Below are 14,718 nucleotides of genomic sequence, written 5' to 3'. Positions count from 1 at the left end.
ACAATTGTTTAACCACGCATCTGTCCATGGACATGTGAGCTGTTTCTATTTGGGGCTGTTAAAAATAAATACTGTGAACATTCGTGTACAAGTCTTCCTAAGGACACGCATTTCCTTTCCTGTTGGATAAATGCCTAGGAGTAGAATGGCTGGATCATATAGGAAATGAAACTTCAACTTTTTTTTTTTTTTTTATGAGATGGAGTCTTGCTCTGTCGCCCAGACTGGAGTGCAGTGGCGCGATCTCGGCTCACTGCAACCTCCGCCTCCAGGGTTCACGCCATTCTTCTGCCTCAGCCTCCTGAGTAGCTGGGACTACAGGCGCCCACCACCACACCCAGCTAATTTTTTCGTATTTTTAGTAGAGACGGGGTTTCACCGTGTTGGCCAAGATGGTCTCGATCTCCTGACCTCGTGATCCGCCCACCTCAGCCTCCCAAAGTGCTAGGATTACAGGCGTGAGCCACCATGCCCCACGAAAGTTCAGCATTTTAAAAAACTGTCCATTTGTTTTCCAAAGTGTTTGTACCATTTCACATTCCCACCAGGAATGCACAGATGCTCCTGAACTACGATAGGGTTAGTTCCAAATAAGCCCATTGTAAATTGAAAATACCATGAATCAAATGATTTACAATACCCAAATAAACCCATCAAGTTGAGGAGAGTACTGAATTTGTATAGCTTGTGTACCATCATAATTTGGAAAAATCGTATTCTAAGTCTTGTAGGTCGAGGACTGTATAAGAGTTGTAATTCCTCCATATCCTTGGCAACACGGTATGATATTTATTTTTTGCAATTCTAATAAGTGTGTATTGGTATTGCACTGTAGTTTTATTTTGATTTCTCTAATTACTAACGTTAAACATCTTCTCATATGCTTCCTTGCCATTTGCGTATCTTTTTTGGTGAACTGAGTTCAAACATTTTGCTTGGCTTTAAAAAAAAAGTGGTTGAAATCGGTTGTTTTCTTATTGTTGAATTTTATCTTTTATTCTACTTTTTTTTTTTTTTTTTTGAGATGGAGTCTTGCTTTGTCACCCAGGCTGGAGTGCAATGTCACGATCTGGGTGGCTCACTGCAACCTCTGCCACCCAGGTTCAAGTGATTCTCCTGCCTCAGCCTCCCAAGTTGCTGGGATTACAGGTGCATGCCACAGCTGGCTAATTTTTGTATTTTGAGTAGAGACAGGGTTTCACCATGTTGGCCAGGCTGGTCTTGAACTCCTGACCTCAAGTGATCTGCCCATCTCTGCCTCCCAAAGTGGTAGGATTACAGGCGTGAGCCACCATGCCCATCCTTTAATGCTCTTTTAATCCACACAGAAGCCCAGAGCTCAAATCAGGGGCCCTGGTATCTTCAACAAGGCCTGGCTCACGTGGGTTTATGGCGCAGGTCTGAGGAGCTCCTGGCTCCACCTTTCCCACTGATGCCGGTGTCCCCGCCTCACCTGGTCTGGGGCAGTCCGCTCGGGCTTTAGCAGGATGATGTAGCCCTTGGGGCGAAGATGCCACCCAGCAGCCCTGCCATGGAAGCCAGGATGGAAAAGATCTCCATGGCCACAGTGGACTTGCCCTGCATGCTGTGGTACAGGGTAGGAAGGTTGTCCAGAAGCTGCAGAAAAGCAGCATGCTGAAGGTGAGGAACTTGGACTCGTTGAAGGTGTCTGGCAGACCCATGGCCAGGAAGGCCACAAAGAAGGTGCCCCCAGCCAGGAGGCCCAGGTAGCCCAGCACACAGGAGGAAGCCACAGCAAAGCCCTCTTGGCATTGGATAACAATGTGGCTGGGCTCTGAGGCCATGTCCCCATCTGGGAATGGTGGAGAAGTGCCCAACCAGATGCCACAGAGAACAATCTGCACCAAGGAAGCAGCAAGGACCACCGAGGTGGAAGCGCCAGGTCCCAGGCACACCCAGACCCTGTCACCTGGCCTGGTGACCCTGAAGGCCAGGACCACAGTGAGGGTCTCGGCCAGGACGGAGGAGACAGCCATGATAAACACAACAGCAACTGTGGTCTGGCAGAAGCGGCAGGTGGCAGCTGTGGGACAACCAAGGAAGAGCAAGGGACAGATGGCACAGAGGGCCAAGGAGGTGAGCACGAGGAGCCGAGAGCTCTGTTGTTGGCCCTGACCACAGGTGTGTCTCGGTGCTTCAGGAACAGTCCGAGGACCAGCACCGCCAGGCTGGCCAGCATGAGTGCCACCAAGGCCAGCATGAGTCCCAGGGGGTCGTCAAAGGCCAGGAAGATCTCTGTCCTGGGCAGGCAGCCATCTCTGGTGCAGCTCGAGTACTGCTCCTCTGGGCACGGAAGACATCTCTTCGTATCTGTGGGAGACACATCCCTGCGTCTGCCACAGGATCGTAATGACACCAGCCATGTGAAGGAAGGCTCCCTATGCACTAAACAAGCCTTACCAGCGTTTCACATCTATTCATTACTGATTGAAAGAGGCCTGCCCCTCCACACCTGTGGGTATTTCTCGCAAGGTGGAGAGGAGAGACTGAGAAAAGAAATAAGACACAGTATAAAGGACAAAGTATAGAGGAAGTATAAAGTGACAAAGTACAGAGGAAGCAAAGTGGGCCCAGGGGGCCAGCACTCAGCATATAGAGGACCCACAGCGGCACTGTTCTGAGTTCCCTCAGTATTTATTGATCACTATCTCTACCATTTTGGCAAGGGGGATGTGGCAGGACTATAGGGTAGTGGTGGGGAGAGGGTCAGCAGGAAAACATGTGAGCAAAGGACTCTGTCATAAATAAGTTTAAGGAAAGGTGATGTGACTGTGATGTAACCAAGGGAGTTACAGAGAAACGCCACACTTGGAGTCCTTTATTAGCCGGTGACCGAGAGATGGCTAGTGCTTAACATTCTCTCGGCCCCGAAGAAGGGGCGAGGTTGTCTTTTACACTTTGGTTTCGAGGAGGGGAACCTAGCTGTAGCAATCTTACAGAAGTAAAACAGGCAAAAAAAAAAGTTAAAAAGACAAATGGTTACAGGAAAACAAGCAGTTCCAGGTACAGGGGCTTTAAATTCATCACAAGGTGATAGGTGCGGGGTCTCTGGGTGCTATCTGCCGGACACAAACGCGGGGGCTTTAGGGTACTATCACGCGAGCGAATTCCTGGGAACTGCAGACAGAGCCTGCCACATTACCTTATCAGTTAATTGCACTCTTTGATATGCTGAGAGTCAGCCTGCACAAGTTAAGTCCTTGAGGAAGGGAGTGGGTAAGGAGCCCTTGATGTCTTGCAAATGAAGGAGCCAAATGGAGTCCATCCAGCTTTCTCAGCTAAGGGAGAGTATTCATATTAAAACAAGGTACAGTATCATACCTGGATGTGCACGTAGGCCAGATTTATGTTTGACTTTACACAAACATCTCAGTGTAGTAAAGAGCAGTGTTGCCGCCAGCATGTCTCACCTCCAGCCATAAGGTGGTTTTCTCCTATCTCAGTAAATAGAATGTACGATCAGGTTTTACACCAAGACATTCCATTCCCAGGGACGAGCAGGAGACAGATGCCTTCCTCTTATCTCAACTGCAAAGAGGCCTTCCTCTTTCACGAATCCTCGTCAGCACAGACCCTTTATGGGTGTTGGGCTGGGGGATGGTAAGGTCTTTCCCTTCCCACGAGGCCATATCTCAGGCTGTCTCAGTGGGGGGAAACCTTGGACAATACCCAGGCTTTCTTGGGCAGAGGTCCCTGTGGCCTTCTGCAGTGCACTGTGTCTCTGGGTACTCGAGACTGGAGAATGGCGATGACTTTTACCAAGCATACTGCCTGCAAACACATCTTTAACAAAGCACATCCTGCACAGCCCTAAATTCATTAAACCTTGAGTCAATACAGCACATTTCTGTGAGTACAGGGTTGGGGCTAGGGTTACAGATTAAGAGCATCTCAAGGCAGAAGAACTTTTCTTAGTACAGATCAAAATGGAGTTTCTTATGTCTTCCTTTTTCTACATAGACACAGTAACAGTCCGATCTCTTTCTTTCCCCCACACTGATTTTTAATTTTGAGATACCAGTGATGGGATACGCCATATTAGATCCTGAGGCACAAGGAAAAATACACACCCCATATACATGTTTGCATGTTTTTTTAAATGGTTAATTTTTTCCAAGTAGTAGCAACAACTGCTCTTTTTGTTTTGTTTTTTTTGAGACAGTGTCTCACTCTTGACACCCAGGCTGGAATGCAGTGGCTCGATCACAGCTCACTGCAAACTCCACCTCTCAGGTAAAGCCATCTTCCCATCTCCCCCGCTCAGCGTCCCGAGTAGCTGGGACTACAGGCATGCACTACCAGACCCAGCTAATTTTTTTTTATTGTTTTTGTAAAGACAGGGGTTTCATCCTGTTGCCCAGGCTGGTCTTGAACTCCTGGGCTCAAGCGATCCTCCCACCTTGGCCTCTCAAAGTGCTGGGACTACAGGTCTGAGCCACCACACTCAGCTGCACACAGACTTTTGAACCATAAAAACTGTGACATAAGAAATGTGCTTTGTTTCATACGCTTGTGGTAATTTGTTACTGCAGCAGTAGGAACTAATGCAGGGAGCAACGGGGCATTGCCTACACTCGCAGTGGGAGTGTGAACTGGAACCACCACCAGTGTCTGTTAAAGCCACAGGTATGGCCTGGCATGGTGCCTCATGCCTATAATCCCTGCTCTTTGGGAAGCTGAGGCAGGAGGATTGCTTGAGCTCAGGAGTTCAAGAACAGCCTGGGCAACATAATGAGTCCCTGTCTCCACAAAAATAATTTTTTAAAAAATTAGCCAGGCATGCTGGGGTGGCATGCACGTGTAGTCCTAGCTACTCGGGAGGCTGAGGTGGGAGGATCTCTTGAGTCCAGGAGATCAAGGCTGCAGTGAACCATGTTCACACCACTGCACTCCAGCCTGGGCGACAAGAGTAGAAAAAAAAGAAAAAAGAAAAAAAAAGCTGCAGGTATGTCTACCTGTGGCCCAGCAATGCCACACCCAAGAGAAATTCACCTGTATATCCCCAAAAGACACAACAATGAGACACTGCTCATTGCAGCCCCTGATCCGCAGGCTTCTCAAATCCCCCATCCCTGTTGGTGGATGAAGAAGCCGTGGTGCGTCCACCCAGTGGGATCCCACCAGTCATTAGAACGAGAGCCACAACCACACATAACCACCACTAGGATGAATCTCACAAACAACTGGGAGGAAAAAGCAAGACATAAAAGAACATTCACTGCGTGATTCCACTTATAGGACGTTTAAAAATCAAGCAAAACCCACTGACACCAATAGAAGTCAGGGTGGTGGATGGGTCGCAGGGAGAAGACAATGACTGGGAGGGGTATGAAAGCTTCTTGGGGGGCCAGGTTGTGCTGTTTCTTGATGAGACGACCAGGGACACGGAATGTTTGCCAGGTGAGAACTCATTTGGCTGCACGCTTATGATCTATGCATTTGTCTATATATTTCAATAAAACATTTCCCTAATAATAATGACATTTATTCATTTTTTTCTCTTTCAGCCACTGTTAATAAGTGCTGAGACCAGCTCAGTTGGGGAGACCCTAACCCAGCGGTGCTAGAGGAATTAAAGACACACACACAGAAATATAGAGGTGTGGAGTGGGAAATCAGAGATCTCACAGCCTTCAGAGCTGAGAGCCCCAAACAGAGATTTACCCACAAACCAGTGATAAGCATTGTTTCTATAGATTATAGATTAACTATGTGTTTGGTGGGGTGTATTCCCAGGTAAACTATTGACCTTCACTGGGCAGATCCTGGAATACCAACACACTGAAAAATACTATAGAAGAAACTCCTGATGTAGACTCTAATTCAGCTTGTGTGACTCTAATATTTTCATTTTGGGTGGTGAGTAGATGGCTCCTCTCACTCAGAGAAGGGCTGAGTATCCCTCTGCAGCATAGCTGGGTTATGACTGGCCTAATTTAGAGCTGCACCAACTTCATATACCAAATAGGGACACCACTGGCCTCTGTGCTTCCTTCTGACTCGAATACACCAGAACTGGGGTCATTTCTGCACCCTGGAAACTCACCTGGAGGTCCTCCTTCATCACATGCACTGTCATTCTGTTTCCCAGAGGGGCTCGTGAGTTGATTACGCCTATGTGGACAAAGTGGAATCGGCCCTCAGTGGGCTTCTGTCCATGGACAACGTCAAATTCTGTAATTAAATCTCCGTTGGCATCAAACATGATCTGTCCCATCAGGGGTCTTGAAATGCACGTTCCTGAGAGGACGAAGCAGCTGGGGAAGGAAGGATGACACTGTAGATGGGCAGGGCCAGTCCCAGGGCCTGTGCAAAATGCATCAGGCCCTCAGCCACCGTGGTGAGCAGGGGCTGCCTCAGGAAGGGCCAATGTATCCATTAGGCATGGGAGACCCAGGGCTGTGATATTTGCAGGGGCCCATGAAAATGTTCTAATGTTAACTGCTTGTAAAAGCAAAGAAAAAAATTAAAAAGTAATAATGGGCCACGCACAGTGGCTCAAGCCTGTAGTCCCAGCACTTTGGGAGACCGAGGCAGGCAGATCACGAGGTCAGGAGCTCGAGACCAGCCTGACCAATATGGTGAAACGCCGTCTCTACTAAAAATACAAAAATTAGCCAGGCGTGGTGGCTCACGCCTGTAATCCCAGCACTTTGGGAGGCCGAGGTGGGTGGATCACGATGCCAGGAGATTGAGACCACCCTGGCTAACACGGTGAAACCCCGTCTCTGCTAAAAACACAAAAAATTAGCCGGGTGTGGTGGCAGGCACCTGTGGTCCTGGCTACTCAAGAGGCTGAGGCAGGAGAATGGCATGAATCCAAGAGGTGGAGCTTGCAGTGAGCCAAGATCTTGCCACTGCACTCCAGCCTGGGCAACAGAGCGAGACTCTGTCTCAAAAAAAAATAAATTATATCTCAATAGAGTTATATTAAAAATGTTTTTAAAATGCAGTAGAATAAAATTTGGATTTTAGTTAATAATAATATATCAATATTGGTTTATCAATTTTAACAAAAGGCCGTACTAATATACTTTTTTTTTTTTTTTTTGGAGACGGAGCCTTTGTCATCAGGCTGGTGTGCAGTGGTGCAGTCTGGGCTCACTGCAACCTCCACCTCCCGGGTTCGGATGATTCTTCTGCCTCAGCTTCCAGAGTGGCGGGGATTACAGGTGCACACCACCATGCCTGGCTAATTTCTTTTTGTATTTTTAGTAGAGACGGGATTTTACCGTGTTGGCCAGGCTGATCTCGAACTTCTAACTTCAGGTGATCTGCCCTCCTCGGCCTCCCAAAGTGCTGGGATTACAGGAGTGAGCCACCGTGCCTGGCCTACATTCTTTTTGTTTTATTTTATTATTATTTTTTATTTAGCTAGCTAGGTAGCAAGGATGGGGAGAGTGTCTCACTTTGTTGCCCATGCTGGTCTTGAACTCCTGGCCTCAAGCGATCCTCCTGCCTTGGCCTCCCAAAGTGCTGGGATCTCAGCCCTCTTTTTTAAAATTAACAGAAAAAAGTGTATGTATTTAACACGTACAACACGATGTTTGAAGTATATATACATTTTGGGATGACTAACTCTAGCTAATTAACATATGCATTACCTCACACAACTATCATGTTTGTGTCTGCTTTATTCTTTTTTGCATGGTTTGAGTTTATATATTTTTAGCAATGAACGTGTTGCTTTCTCACCTGAAATAAAATAAAACTATTACCATTTAAAAAAAATAATAATAATAATCCCAGTGCTTTGGGAGGCCAAGGTGGGAGGATTGCTAGAGCCCAGGAGATCGAGACCAGCCTGGGCAACACAGGAAGACCCCTGCTCTAAAGAGATACAGAGAGAGAGACACACAGAGAGAGAGACAGAGAGAGACACACAAAGAGGGAGAGACACAGAGAGAGAGACAGAGAGAGACACACAAAGAGGGACACAGAGAGAGACACAGAGACACAGAGAGACACAGACACACAGAGAGACACAGAGACAGAGAAACACAAAGAGAAATAGAGAGACACAGAGACAGAGAGAGACAGAAAGACAGAGACACAGAACGAGACAGAGAGACACACACACAGAGACAGAGACACACGGAGGCACTCAGAAAGACAGACACAGACAGACACAAAGAGACAGAGACAGAGACACAGACACAGAGAGACACAGAGAGAGAGAGACAGAGAGACAGACAGAGACAGACAGAGAAGGGAGGGAAGGCAGGCAGGAAGGGAAGAAGGGAGGGAGAGAGGGGAGAGAGAGTGAGCCAAGCAGGCGCAGAAAAAAAAAAAAAGGAGAAAAGGAAAGGAAGAAAGAAAAAGGCCAAATGTAGTGGCTCATACCTGTAATCCCAGCACCTTGGGAGGCAGAAGTGGGCAGATCACTTGAGGCCAGGCTGGTCTTGAACTCCTGACCTCAGATGATTGGCCCGCCTGAGCCTCCCAGAGTGCTGGGATTACAATTGTGAGCCGCTGCGCCCAGCCCCAAGAAATAATTGAACTTAATGTTCATTCCTCTCGTTTTGCCCACTTCAAACTTACGTTTCTGCTTCTTTGCCAAGCTGGGTTTTTGTTGTTTTTTTGAGACAGGGTCTCAGTGTCACCCAGGCTAGAGTGCAGTGGCAGGAACACAGCTCACTACATCCTCCACCCACTGGGCTCAAGAGATCTTCCTGCCTCAGGGGACTACAGATGTGCACCACCCACCACCGTCAGTTAAAAAAAGTTACTATTTTGTAGAGATGGGGTCTCACTATGTTTCCCAGCCTGGTCTCCTGGTCACTCCGGGGCTCAAGTGATCCTCTTGCCTCAGCAGGCCTGGGGATCTGATTCTAGTTCCGGTTTGCACAGCGCCGACAACTCTGGGGCTGCAGGCTGGGGCCACCGTGCCGGGCCTGGGGTTCGGATTCTAGTTCCGGTTCGCACAGCGCGGACAGACGATTCTTCACTGGCAGTGGCAATGACTTGGAACCTACTTGTGCTGTCTGGCCACGCTGTGACCTTTGTCAGTTTTTGCCTGCTTGTCGATTTGCCAATGAAAAGACTACTCTTCGTGACCCGGAAGATAAAGTTCTATGAAATCGGGGTCAACGGGGTTTTGTGTCTGCGTTTGCTTCTGACCTGTGGCTGAGGCACAGGATGAAACTGCTCGGTCTCTGGGGTCTGTTGGATCGGAGTCTTTAACACGCTCCCTGTGTGGGTGCAAAACATTCTCCTACTGCCAGAGGGTAGTAAGGACATAGGCTATGCAAAGGTTACGGGGTCTGAACGGAAAGGTGCTCTGGTCTGATTGGTTTACACAGACCCATAAGGCTGACGCAACAGGTAGTGCTGCCAGATTCGAAAATAAAAACACAGGATACCCAATTAAGTTTAAATTTCAGATAAACTCATATAATATTTTAGCTAAGTATATCCTGTGCAATATTTGGAACCAAATTCTACTAAAAAAAACTATTCATTTTTTACCCGAAAACCAAACTTCACTGGGGGTACTGTTTTATCTGGCAACCCTACAGATACAGGAAAACAAGAGCTTCTTGAGCTGCAGTCAAGAAATGAAGTTGCAGCTGCACGCGGTGGCTCACGCCTGTAAACCCAACACTGGGAGGCTGAGGTGGATCAGAAGCCCAGGAGTTGCAGACCAGCCTGGACAACACAGGGAGAGTTTTTTAAAAAAAAAAAAAAAAAAAAAAAGCGGTGGGGGAGGCCAGGCGCAGTGCCTCATGCCTGTAATCCCAGCACTTTGGGAGGCTGAGGCGGGTGGATCACCTAAGGTCAGGAGTTTGAGACCAGACTGGGCAACATAGTGAAACCCCATCTCTACTAAAAATACAAAAATTAGCCAGTCATGGCAGCAGGCACCTGTGGTCCCAGCTACTTGGTAGGCTGAGGCAGGAGAATCGCTTGAACATAGGGGACAGAGGTTGCAGTGAGCCGAGATCGCACCACTGCACTCCAACCTGGGTGACAAGAGTTAGACTCCGTCTCAAAAAAATTAAAAAAGGAAAAAAGAAAAATTGAGTTTCTAATCCTTTAAATGTGCTTGAATTAAAAGGAAAGAAAAGAAAGTCTACATATAGAAACTTCTAGTTCAGAAGCATTTTATGTAAGAATCCAAGTTGGAGGTAATCAAGGTGAATTCTTGGAAAAATCAGCCTGACTTGATACTTTGGGGTTAAAAGCGCCTAGAATAGCTATGTGGTTATTTGCAGAGGTTCTATAGGAATCAACTCTCCTTTTTATCAGGATAGGACTGGACTAATTGTGTGATCAAGCCCATACCTAAAGTGTCAGACGTCTGAATAAACTCCCCAATACATGAGAACCCGCCCTGAAGGAGTAAGGGATGAAGGGGTGAGCTTTCTTTGTGGCCCCAACATTCACAAAGCCCCCCAGGAAGACCCTTCCAACCTGTTCTGTGATTTACAGGGCCCCCGCTGCTTCACAGGTAGGAAGGCAGGCCTCTCCCCCCGCAGGCCAGCAAACTTTGCAAATTTAAGGCGTTCAAGGGCAGAGGAATTCTGTAAACCCAAATTTACAGGTTTCTCAGTCGAAGATGAATCTATTAAATTGGACTCGTCATACAATGCTGGTGGGAATGTAAAATGGTGTGCTGCTTTGGAAAACACTCCAGCAGCTCCTCAGATAGTTAATCATAGCATGAACATTTGGCCCAGAAATTCCACCCATATAACCAAGAGAATTGAAAACATACTGAACATATACACAAAAACAGATACATAGGGTTCATAGCAGCCCTATCACAATAGGCCCAAAATGGAAACAGTTAAAATATCCATCAATTGATAAATGGATACACACAACATGCTCTATTCATAAAACGGATTTTTTTTTTTTTGAGACAGGGTCTTGCACTGTTTGCCCAAGCTGGAGTGTAGTGGTACGGTTATAGCTCAACTGCAGCCTTGACCCACCCCCCCGCCCAACCCCGCCCCGGACTCAAAGTGATTCTCCTGCCTCAGCCTTCTGCGTACCCAGGACCACAGGTGCATGCCACTACACCTAGCTATTTTTTTTTTTTTTTTCTGTAGAGATGGAGTCTCCCTATGTTGCCCAGGCTGGTCTTGAACTCCTGACATCAAGCAATCCTCCCACCTTGGCCTCCCACAGGGCCACTACGCCCAGCCTATGATGGAAAATTAATCAACAGAAAGGAACGACGCTCTGACACAGGCTGCAACGTGGATGAACCTTGAAACTACACATAGTGAGAAAAGCCAGCCACAAAGGACCATACAGCGTATGATTTCATTTATAGAAAGTGTCCAGAAAAAGCAAATCTGTACAGACAGAACATACCTTAGTGGTTGCCGGGGGGGTGGAGCTGATGGGAACTGCTGGCTAAAGGGATTTCCTTGTGGGGTGATGAAAATGTTCTCAAATTGACTGTGGGGATGGCTGCATAACTCAAACATATCAAAGCCATGAGTGAGTTGTGTGGTATGTGGATTGTATCTCAGGCAGGAGGACTGCTTGAGCCCAGAAGTCAGGGCTGCAGTGAGCCGTGATCATGCCACTGCACTCCAGCCTGAGCAACAGGGACCCCATCTCTAAAAAAATTAAAATGGCCGGGCGCAGTGGCTCATGCCTGTGATCCCAGCACTTTGGGAGGCCGAAGTGGACAGATCACCTAAGGACAGAAGTTCCAGACCAGCCTGGCCAACATGGTGAAACACCTTCTCTACTAAAAATACAAAAATTAGCCAGGGGTGGTAGCGGGCGCCTGTAAGTCCAGCTACTCGGGAGGCTGAGGCAGGAGAATCGCTTGAACCTGGGAGGCGGAGGTTGCAGTGAGCTGAGATCGTGCCACTGCACTCCAGCCTGGGCAACAGCAAGACTCCATTTCAATCCACACACATACATACATACATTAAATAAAATAGGCAAAAAAGAAAAGGTGGCCCCTAGACATAGCTTCTATTATGGGAATGACACCGAGGGCCTGAGAGTCAGGAGGCCCCAGCGGGGCGGGGCGGGGCGGGGCGGGGCCGGGCAGAGGCTGGCGGCACAAGCCCTATGGCCTGGATTCAAAACCCAGCTTCAGCGCCCCAGGGCTGGGTAAGCTGCAACGTGTCATTGCTGGTTCCCTAAACCTCAGTGTCCTGGTGAATGCAGCAGCGATTATTCTTACAGGAAGGTCATGGTGAGGGGGAGGATGGCGTCAGGCTGTAGGGCATTGGCGAGGAGCCAGGCCCCTCCGCGGTAGGGCCTCAGCATCACCACCATTGTGGCCAATACAACAGCAAATATTAGGGGAGGGCAAGGTTCTGGGTACTTACCTAGGGAAACTGGTAGCGCCCCAGGAGCCTGGCCATTGACACAGACAACGCCAAGCATGTTTCTCCAAGGCACCTCGGGGAGTGCTGGGCCCACACGTGTAGCTGGGGATGGGCTCCTCCTGCCAGGTGAGAAAGCTCATGGTCTCATGGAGGGCTGCGTGCACGGAGTCCTCCTCTGTCCAGAATTGGCTCCTTCCAGCGGGTTCTTCGTCTAGCGGACTTCAACAATGCAGCTAAGGACCCTCACGGTGAGTGTTACAGTTCTTGTCTGGAGTTGTTCATTCCTCCCGTTGGGTTCATGGTCTTGCTGGCTTCAGAAATGAAGCCCCAGACCTTTGCAGTTAGTGTTACAGCTCACAAAAGTAGTACAGACCCAAAGAGGGAGCATCAGCAACATTTATTGCAAAGATTAAAACAACAAACATCCACAAACCAGAAGGGGACCCAAACAGGCTGCTGCTACTGGTTCCCATGGCCTGCTTTTATTCCTTTATCTGGCCCCACCCACATCCTGCTGATTGGTCCATTTTACAGAGAGCTGATTGGTCCGTTTTGAAAGAGTGCTGATTGGTGCACTTACAATCCTTTACCTAGACAGAAAAGTTCTCCAAGTCCCCACCCTACCCAGAAGCCCAGCCGGCTTTACCTCTCACCCGGAGCTCCGGATGGAGAAGCCCAGCCTGAGACTGGGGAGCAGGTGGGCATCCCTGTTGATCTCCTTCATCTCAAATGTGAATCCTTGCCCAGTAGCCCCAGGTGGAAACGCTGAGGGAAGGAGAAGCCCAGGCTTACCCCATGCTGTAGCTGCAGAGGCTGTGGCTTATGCAGGCTTATGCACACTCAAAGGGGATGAGGACACAAGTCTCCACAAGCACTTGTGCATGATGAGCCTACACATCACACTTGACATAACTACATCTTAGCAAAGGGCTCCGTTTTATATTTCATACGACACTGCCATCAAGGACAGGATGTTCTGTTTAATAAACAAATAATAAAGACTACACCTAACCAGCTAAGGACACAAGAACACTCTTCCACTATCAGTTCTCACCAGAGGACTACTCTATGACTATAAAAGATTAGGCCTTCTCGGGAGCGGTGGCTCATGCCTGTAATCCCAGCACTTTGGGAGGTCGAGGCAGGAGGATCACTTGAGGTCAGCAGTTCGAAATCAGCCTGGCCAATGTAGTGAAACCCCATCTCTAATAAAAATACAAAAAAATTAGCCGGGCATGGTGGTGTGCACCTGTAATCCCAGCTACTGGGGAGGCTGAGGCAGGAGAATCACAAGAACCCGGGAGGCAGAGGTTGCAGTGAGCCAAGATTGTGCCATTGCACACCAGCCCAGGTGACAGAGCAAAACTCTTGTCTTAAAAAAAAAAAAGAAAAGAAAAGAAAAAGAAAATTAGGCCTTCAGGAGCTCAAAATGGCTGTTTTAACTGACACTGTTTTGCAGTCACTCATGCACCACCGACCTCACAGACCACCCACCCACCCACCACCTGGCCCAGACCAGGATGCCTTTTGTCTTCTTCGATGCCTCTGAACTGGTTCCTTAACTCTTTCTCCTGTCTCTTTTTCCTCTTGATGTTAAATGTCACTTTGTTGGTTGTGGAATGTTTAACCTGTAACATTTCTATATTAAGTGACTGACTTGTGGAGTGGCTTGAGCCTCCGTGCCTGTGGCTCTGACTACCAAGTGAATGAGAAGCACAAAGGATAATTGGATCCTTGGGAACTCCACCTAGCTCATGGCTTTTGTGATTGAAATACATCAGTAGGCCGGGCGCGGTGGCTCACACCTGTAATCCCCGCCGAGGCGGGCGGATCACCTGAGGTCAGGAGTTCGAGACAAGCCTGGCCAACGTGGTGAAACTCTATCTCTACTAAAAATTCAAAAATTAGCCAGGTATGGTGGAGGGCATCTGTAATACCAGCTACTCAGGAGGCTGAGGCAAGAGAAATCACTTGAACCCAGGAGGTGGAGGTTGCAGTGAGCCAAGATCGCGCCATCATACTTCAGCCTGGGAGCAAGAGTGAGACTTTGTCTCAAAGAAAAGAAAAGAAAAGAAATAACATCAGTAAACACCTGACATCGCAGAAAGACACAAACGTGTGGACCTGGTTATCTCTGACCTTGCACTGATCATGACATGTGCATAGCTGAATGGGCAGAACAGACAAAAAGGGGTGGGGGGTGGGACATGCTGGTCCAACGGCTCCAAGTTTCAGTTAGACAAGGAGGCATAGGTTTCCAGATCTATTGCACAGCATGGAGACTGTAGTTATCAATAATTAATGTATATTTCAAAACTGCAAAAAGATCATATCTTAAATGTTCACATTGCAAAAAATGATAAGGATGTGAGGAGATGGATATGTTGATTAGCCC

The 14,718-nt window shown here is 48.1% G+C and overlaps 1 pseudogene; it reads right to left on the bottom strand.

Moving 5' to 3' along the window:
* Positions 1-1,274: 1,274 nt before the first annotated feature.
* Positions 1,275-13,471, bottom strand: LOC101177989 (annotated as a pseudogene).
* Between the last annotated feature and the right edge of the window lie 1,247 nt (positions 13,472-14,718).

This window comes from Nomascus leucogenys, chromosome 10 (genome assembly GCF_006542625.1).
Source record: "Nomascus leucogenys isolate Asia chromosome 10, Asia_NLE_v1, whole genome shotgun sequence".
Classification (NCBI taxonomy): domain Eukaryota; kingdom Metazoa; phylum Chordata; class Mammalia; order Primates; family Hylobatidae; genus Nomascus; species Nomascus leucogenys.
Note: the sequence above shows the minus strand (reverse complement) of the source record. Positions and strands in the feature narration are given on the sequence as shown.